We start from the raw sequence: 6,030 nt of genomic DNA, 5'->3' as shown, positions 1-6,030 counted from the left end.
ATTGTTGAGCGGATTTATTTTAAAAATTTTTGTTAAAAATATTTTTTTATTTATAATAATTTTAAACAAGGCCGTATCAACAAATTATTATGTTGTTATTATAATCATAAAATGTAAATAAATTATTTTTTAAGATATACATTGAAATTATTTTATTTGTTCTAAACAAACGTTTTATCCCAGAAAATATTAGATAATAATTGTTACGTAGAGAAAGAACAAAAGATAACGATAATTGTTGATAAATAGGTAAGTCCCATTAACTACCTTGCTTTTCACACGAATATTATCTTGGACATTCTAGTAAAACCAGTCTTAACACACTTTACGGACATTTCGAATTTTTAAGAATGCCTTCGGTATTGAAAATTGGACCATCAACTTTCCAAAATTTCAATAAGTCAATTTTGCTGTGTATAGAGACAATGTTGAATGACACAATAGGGTATTTTGTTCTTATTGAGAAAAAATATATTATTGAGATAGCTTAGACAAAAATCAGTCGGAAAATGTTAGTTTTAGTTCATAATATAACAAAATAAATTTTTTAATTCAATTCTAAGTTGTACTTGTGAATACACTCAACTCAGCAACTGCACTTTCTTGTAAATACACTCTTTTTAAATGTTCTAAAGTAGCATCCCGTGTAGGTATCAATGAAGCCAAGTTAACAGAGGTATTTTTACTAGTAGCCTTAAGAAACGATTGTAGCTGTAAATGGAAGATACTATACTAGAAGTAGCATCATTTTCATAGGATAGGTGTTAAAAAAACAAATGAAAACAAACAATTGACAGAGTTAATTATTGAAATACTCTATATAGAAAGTGTTGTGTCAGTGCGCTCTCCACGAATATATTATAAAGACCACGAAGTGGCCTTTACAAAAAAATGTTTCAAACAAAAGATATTTATTTTTTTATAAGGACCATTTTTCTATTTAAACTTTTCTTCTATGTCTAACGGTTTACAAGATGGGTCCTACGGACTCAAGACCCAATTGACCTATGTTGCTCATTTACGAACTCATACTCACTTTTTACATCATAAGCAAGGTATAAAAATTGCAGCTTGATATTTCCTTTTGTTTTTGCTAAGCGGTACAAACTTGGGATTAAAATTAGTATACCTTGATAAATATATCATATACACAGGGTAAAAAAAGGAAAACCAGAAAAATCAAAATCCATTCACCAGGTCTGTTACTAGGGCGTGGCAAAGGAGGCACCCGCCACCGGCGCATAAGAAATTGAGGCGCATAACAAAACGTATGTTTTATACGCAAAACAAAAATGGAAAAGGCGCTCATTAATTTACATATAGTCATTAGTTAAAAAATTTGATTTTTTTGATAACACAGGCAAATTTGATCCAATCTTATTGGAATTTTTTTTGAAACCCACTAATTTTGGACCATTCATTTCAGCTGTGATGTCAATTTTTCGCTAGCTATCATTAATGTGCTTAATTCCGGAATCAGGACTTCATATTATTGAAATCTACGTTAATTTTGATCACAAATTTGAAAATAATGCCCCAAATTTAGTATAATTACATACTTGATTTATCAAAATTGGATAAAATTTGCATGTGATAGAGCAAAATTAAATTTTTTGGATTCTGATGACGTCATAAAGTTAAAAATTTCTATTTTTTTGATAGCACAGGCAAATTTGATCCGATCTTATTGTAATTTTTTTTGAAACCCACTAATTTTGGGCCATTTTTTTCAGCTTTTATGTCAATTTTTCGCTAGCTATCACTTATGTGTTTAATTCCGGGGCCTGGACTCCATATTCTTGAAATCTATTAGAGCTAGGTTAATTTTGAACACAAATTTGAAAATTATGACTCAAATTTAGTGGAATTAGATACTTGATTTATCAAAATTGGATAAAATTTGCATGTGATAGAGCAAAATTAAATTTTTTTGATTCTGATGACGTCATAAAGTTAAAAATTTCTATTTTTTTGATAGCACAGGCAAATTTGATCCGATCTTATTGTAATTTTTTTTGAAACCCACTAATTTTGGGCCATTTTTTTCAGCTTTTATGTCAATTTTCCGCTAGCTATCACTTATGTGTTTAATTCCGGGGCCTGGACTCCATATTCTTGAAATCTATTAGAGCTAGGTTAATTTTGAACACAAATTTGAAAATTATGACTCAAATTTAGTGGAATTAGATACTTGATTTATCAAAATTGGATAAAATTTGCATGTGATAGAGCAAAATTAAATTTTTTTTATTCTGATGACGTCATAAAGTTAAAAATTTCTATTTTTTTGATAGCACAGGCAAATTTGATCCGATCTTATTGTACTTTTTTTTGAAACCCACTAATTTTGGGCCATTCTTTTCAGCTTTTATGTCAATTTTTCGCTAGCTATCACTTATGTGCTTAATTCCGGAGCCTGGACTCTATTTGCTTGAAATCTAACAGAGCTAGGTTAATTTTGATCACAAATTTGAAAATAATGATCTAAATTTAATAGAATTACATACTTGATTTATCAAAATTGGATAAAATTTGCATGTGATAGAGCAAAATTAAATTTTTTGGATTCTGATGACGTCATAAAGTTAAAAATTTCTATTTTTTTGATAGCACAGGCAAATGTAATCCGATCTTATTGTAATTTTTTTTGAAACCCACTAATTTTGGGCCATTTTTTTCAGCTTTTATGTCAATTTTTCGCTAGCTATCACTTATGTGTTTAATTCCGGGGCCTGGACTCCATATTCTTGAAATCTATTAGAGCTAGGTTAATTTTCATCACAAATTTGAAAATTATGACTCAAATTTAGTAGAATTACATACTTGAATTATAAAAATTGGATAAAATTTGTATGAGATAGAGCAAAATTAAATTTTTTGGATTTTGATGACGTCATAAAGTTAAAAATTTCTATTTTTTTGATAGCACAGGCAAATGTGATCCGATCTTATAGTAAATTTTTTTTGAAACCCACTAATTTTGGGCCATTCTTTTCAGCTTTTATGTCAATTTTTCGCTAGCTATCACTTATGTGCTTAATTCCGGGGTAGCTGTTAAATTATCATTGTCATATTCGATAAAAATGGTTATACTCTCATCAAATTAGGTGAAATTTTTTGAAGTTTTGGAGACAGTAATGGCAATTCTTAGCTTTGTACTTATATAATAAAAATTTTTATTTGCACAAAAAAAAGGTATATTTCGGAAAAACCAATGTTGATTTTTTAAGTTTTTGCATACATTTTTTTAATTAAATCGTAATTAATTCGAAAACTATGATTTTTAGAGAAAAATTTATCAGGCCAAAGTTATCGGACATCCAAAAGAAAAGTCCAAAGTTTTCTTATCTTTCATATTTCCTGAAAAGTCTTCTTTTCAATTAACTATTTATAGCCTCTTTTCAGGATGTTTACATCAAATTCTATACCCATAAAAGATAATCCTTCCCCCCTTGTGCTTTAATAATCTATTGGAAGTCAAAATAATCAGGAATAAATAAAATAAACCGAGCATTATAGTTGCTTATAATATATTTCATAATAAAATGACATTATATTCAATATTTATAATATTTACAAAAGCTGATTACATGTCAAATATTGTACAAACATATAATATGGCAACTTATACGAAAATATATACACTCAAAAGTGATGGTGGTTTTTTTTTTATATTTATTTGGTAAACTTCGACAAATGAATTCATTAAAAAAACGTGTTGTCCTATTAACTATTTCATTAATTACATTTTAATGATATACATACACAACATGTTTTGTCAAAAATTGAGTATAGGAAGATGTATATATATTATTTTTTTTAAACTTGTAACTTTTTATTTTAAATAAAAATCGATTGAATTAATTACAGTTTTTATTTAAACCTTTTGCACTTAAATTTTCTCTGTAAATGTAAAATTTAATACTTTAATTGTAAAATTTAATTTAATTTAATTTATTCATAATTAAAACGAATTATAGTGTATGTAGTATATAACACTCTACATAATAGATAAAAAATTCAAATATTAATATTACATTCATCCTTTTATGTAATTCTTATACAGTAGTTTAATTTTCGAATGCTATGTGGCGTTCTTCTAACTCCTTTTCCCACAACTTTCAGTTTGTTTCATAAATAATCAAGATGTGTTGTAGAAAAAAGCGTGTGTGTACATATGTACGCGCGTAATAAGTTATACTTCTTCGGTAATAACAAATATATTAATTTATAAATAATGTAAACAAATAATACATACTCCAGTTAACCTCAATGATTTTCGATTATATAAGCTTATCTATTGTGTTCATAGATGACATTTCTCTAGTCACCTATCTACCTTTAAGTAGATAGGTGACTAGACCTTTTACCGTCATAAACGTAAGCGCCGAGTTTATTTTTTCGGACTGACATAAATAAGTTGGACTAAGATAGAAGATATTTGCTATTCATTTTATCACATATCTCCGATCGAATCAAGAATTCAAAGTAATATTGAGTAAAAATTGGACTAGGATTTGTATTTTGAAAAATTTTCAACAATTTTAAATATGGTACGCACGCACGTCGTAACTTTTTTCGAACTAAAAACGAGGCTATTTGAATAAAACAGGAATCTCTTAGCCATTGGATTATATACAAATTTCAGAATGAATGTGGCATAAATTTAAATACATATCATCAAAAATAATATTTACTAAATTATACCAGTTATTTTTACATATTTCTTATGTTATGTTTATGAGATTATTTAATGTATAAAAGTCAATTTTAAGTGCAAAAAATTCAAAGAAAACTTAAGCTGTTTGAAAACAGTGAAAGCAATGAATCCGTTAAAAAGAAACTAAAAAAAAACTTCCAAGAACTTTATTGAACACAATATTGATTTAAATTGAATATTCACATTATGGGCTCATTCAACAACTGATAATATTTTATTATAAAACACGATCGCTTCTTCTCGTCTCTTAAACATTCTGTATAAAAAAAATTTAACAAGCGTTTTTAGGCATTAAATACAATAAATTTTTTTCAGGTTTCATATACATTTTTGATTTATATATTACGTCGTCGCTGTGATTTCATGTCCATTAATTCTTATTAAATTAATGAACAAAATATTCTTAGAAAAAAATTTATAGGTTTATTCTAATCTTATCACAATTTGAAACACCAATTTGTATCTATTTTTGATTTAAAATTATTACTAAGATTAATAACTTTTTCAAATTGAGACTTAAAAAATTACAAATGTTCTTGTTGACGCACTAACTGCGTAATGGTTGGTGAAATTTAATATAAATTCTTTCGAAAATGTTCCACGAATTTGAAAGACCACCTTCAACTATTAATTATGTTCCAACATTTAAAAAATAAAGTGTTCGTTTCATAAATCGATAGTAAAACATTTTTTAAATCTAAAATAGGAAGTTGATACACGAATTATTTCCTTTAACCATTACTATACCAAATGATAAAATCAATTAAATCAAAAAGTCACGGACATGCTTCAGTATTTCATTTCTTTGATATACGGAATCTGGTTCCACAGAGAAAAAGTCAAAACGAACACTATTGGGTCGTAAGAGTTTGCGTGAGAAAATTTAGAGGGCTAAATACCAAACTTAACCCTGCTTGCCTTTTTGTGTCCCCAAAATAAAACTGGCACAGTGTAGTAATTGTTATGAGACGATCGAATTCATAAAATATATGTATAAAATTTGGCAACCATCTCGTTAGTCATTTAAAATATATGAAGTAAGAAGAGTTTTTATGAACGTTCTTATGTATAAAATAGAGAGGAAATGTACTGTGTACTTCAAGTGATGAGACTCACCGAGTGTGTTCATGTATATACATATCTACTTACTTCATATATTTTAAATGGCTAACATAGTGGTTGCCAAACTGTATATTGCTTGATTAACGAGTTCCCTTATAAAGTGCAATTAAACAATTCTATTGAATATTTATGGTCGAACTTTGACGGTACGAATTGTGGGTAAAAATTGTGATAACATTAAAACAAAT

This window comes from Chrysoperla carnea, chromosome 2, assembly GCF_905475395.1.
Source record: "Chrysoperla carnea chromosome 2, inChrCarn1.1, whole genome shotgun sequence".
NCBI lineage: Eukaryota > Metazoa > Arthropoda > Insecta > Neuroptera > Chrysopidae > Chrysoperla > Chrysoperla carnea.
This window is presented reverse-complemented; position numbering follows the sequence as displayed.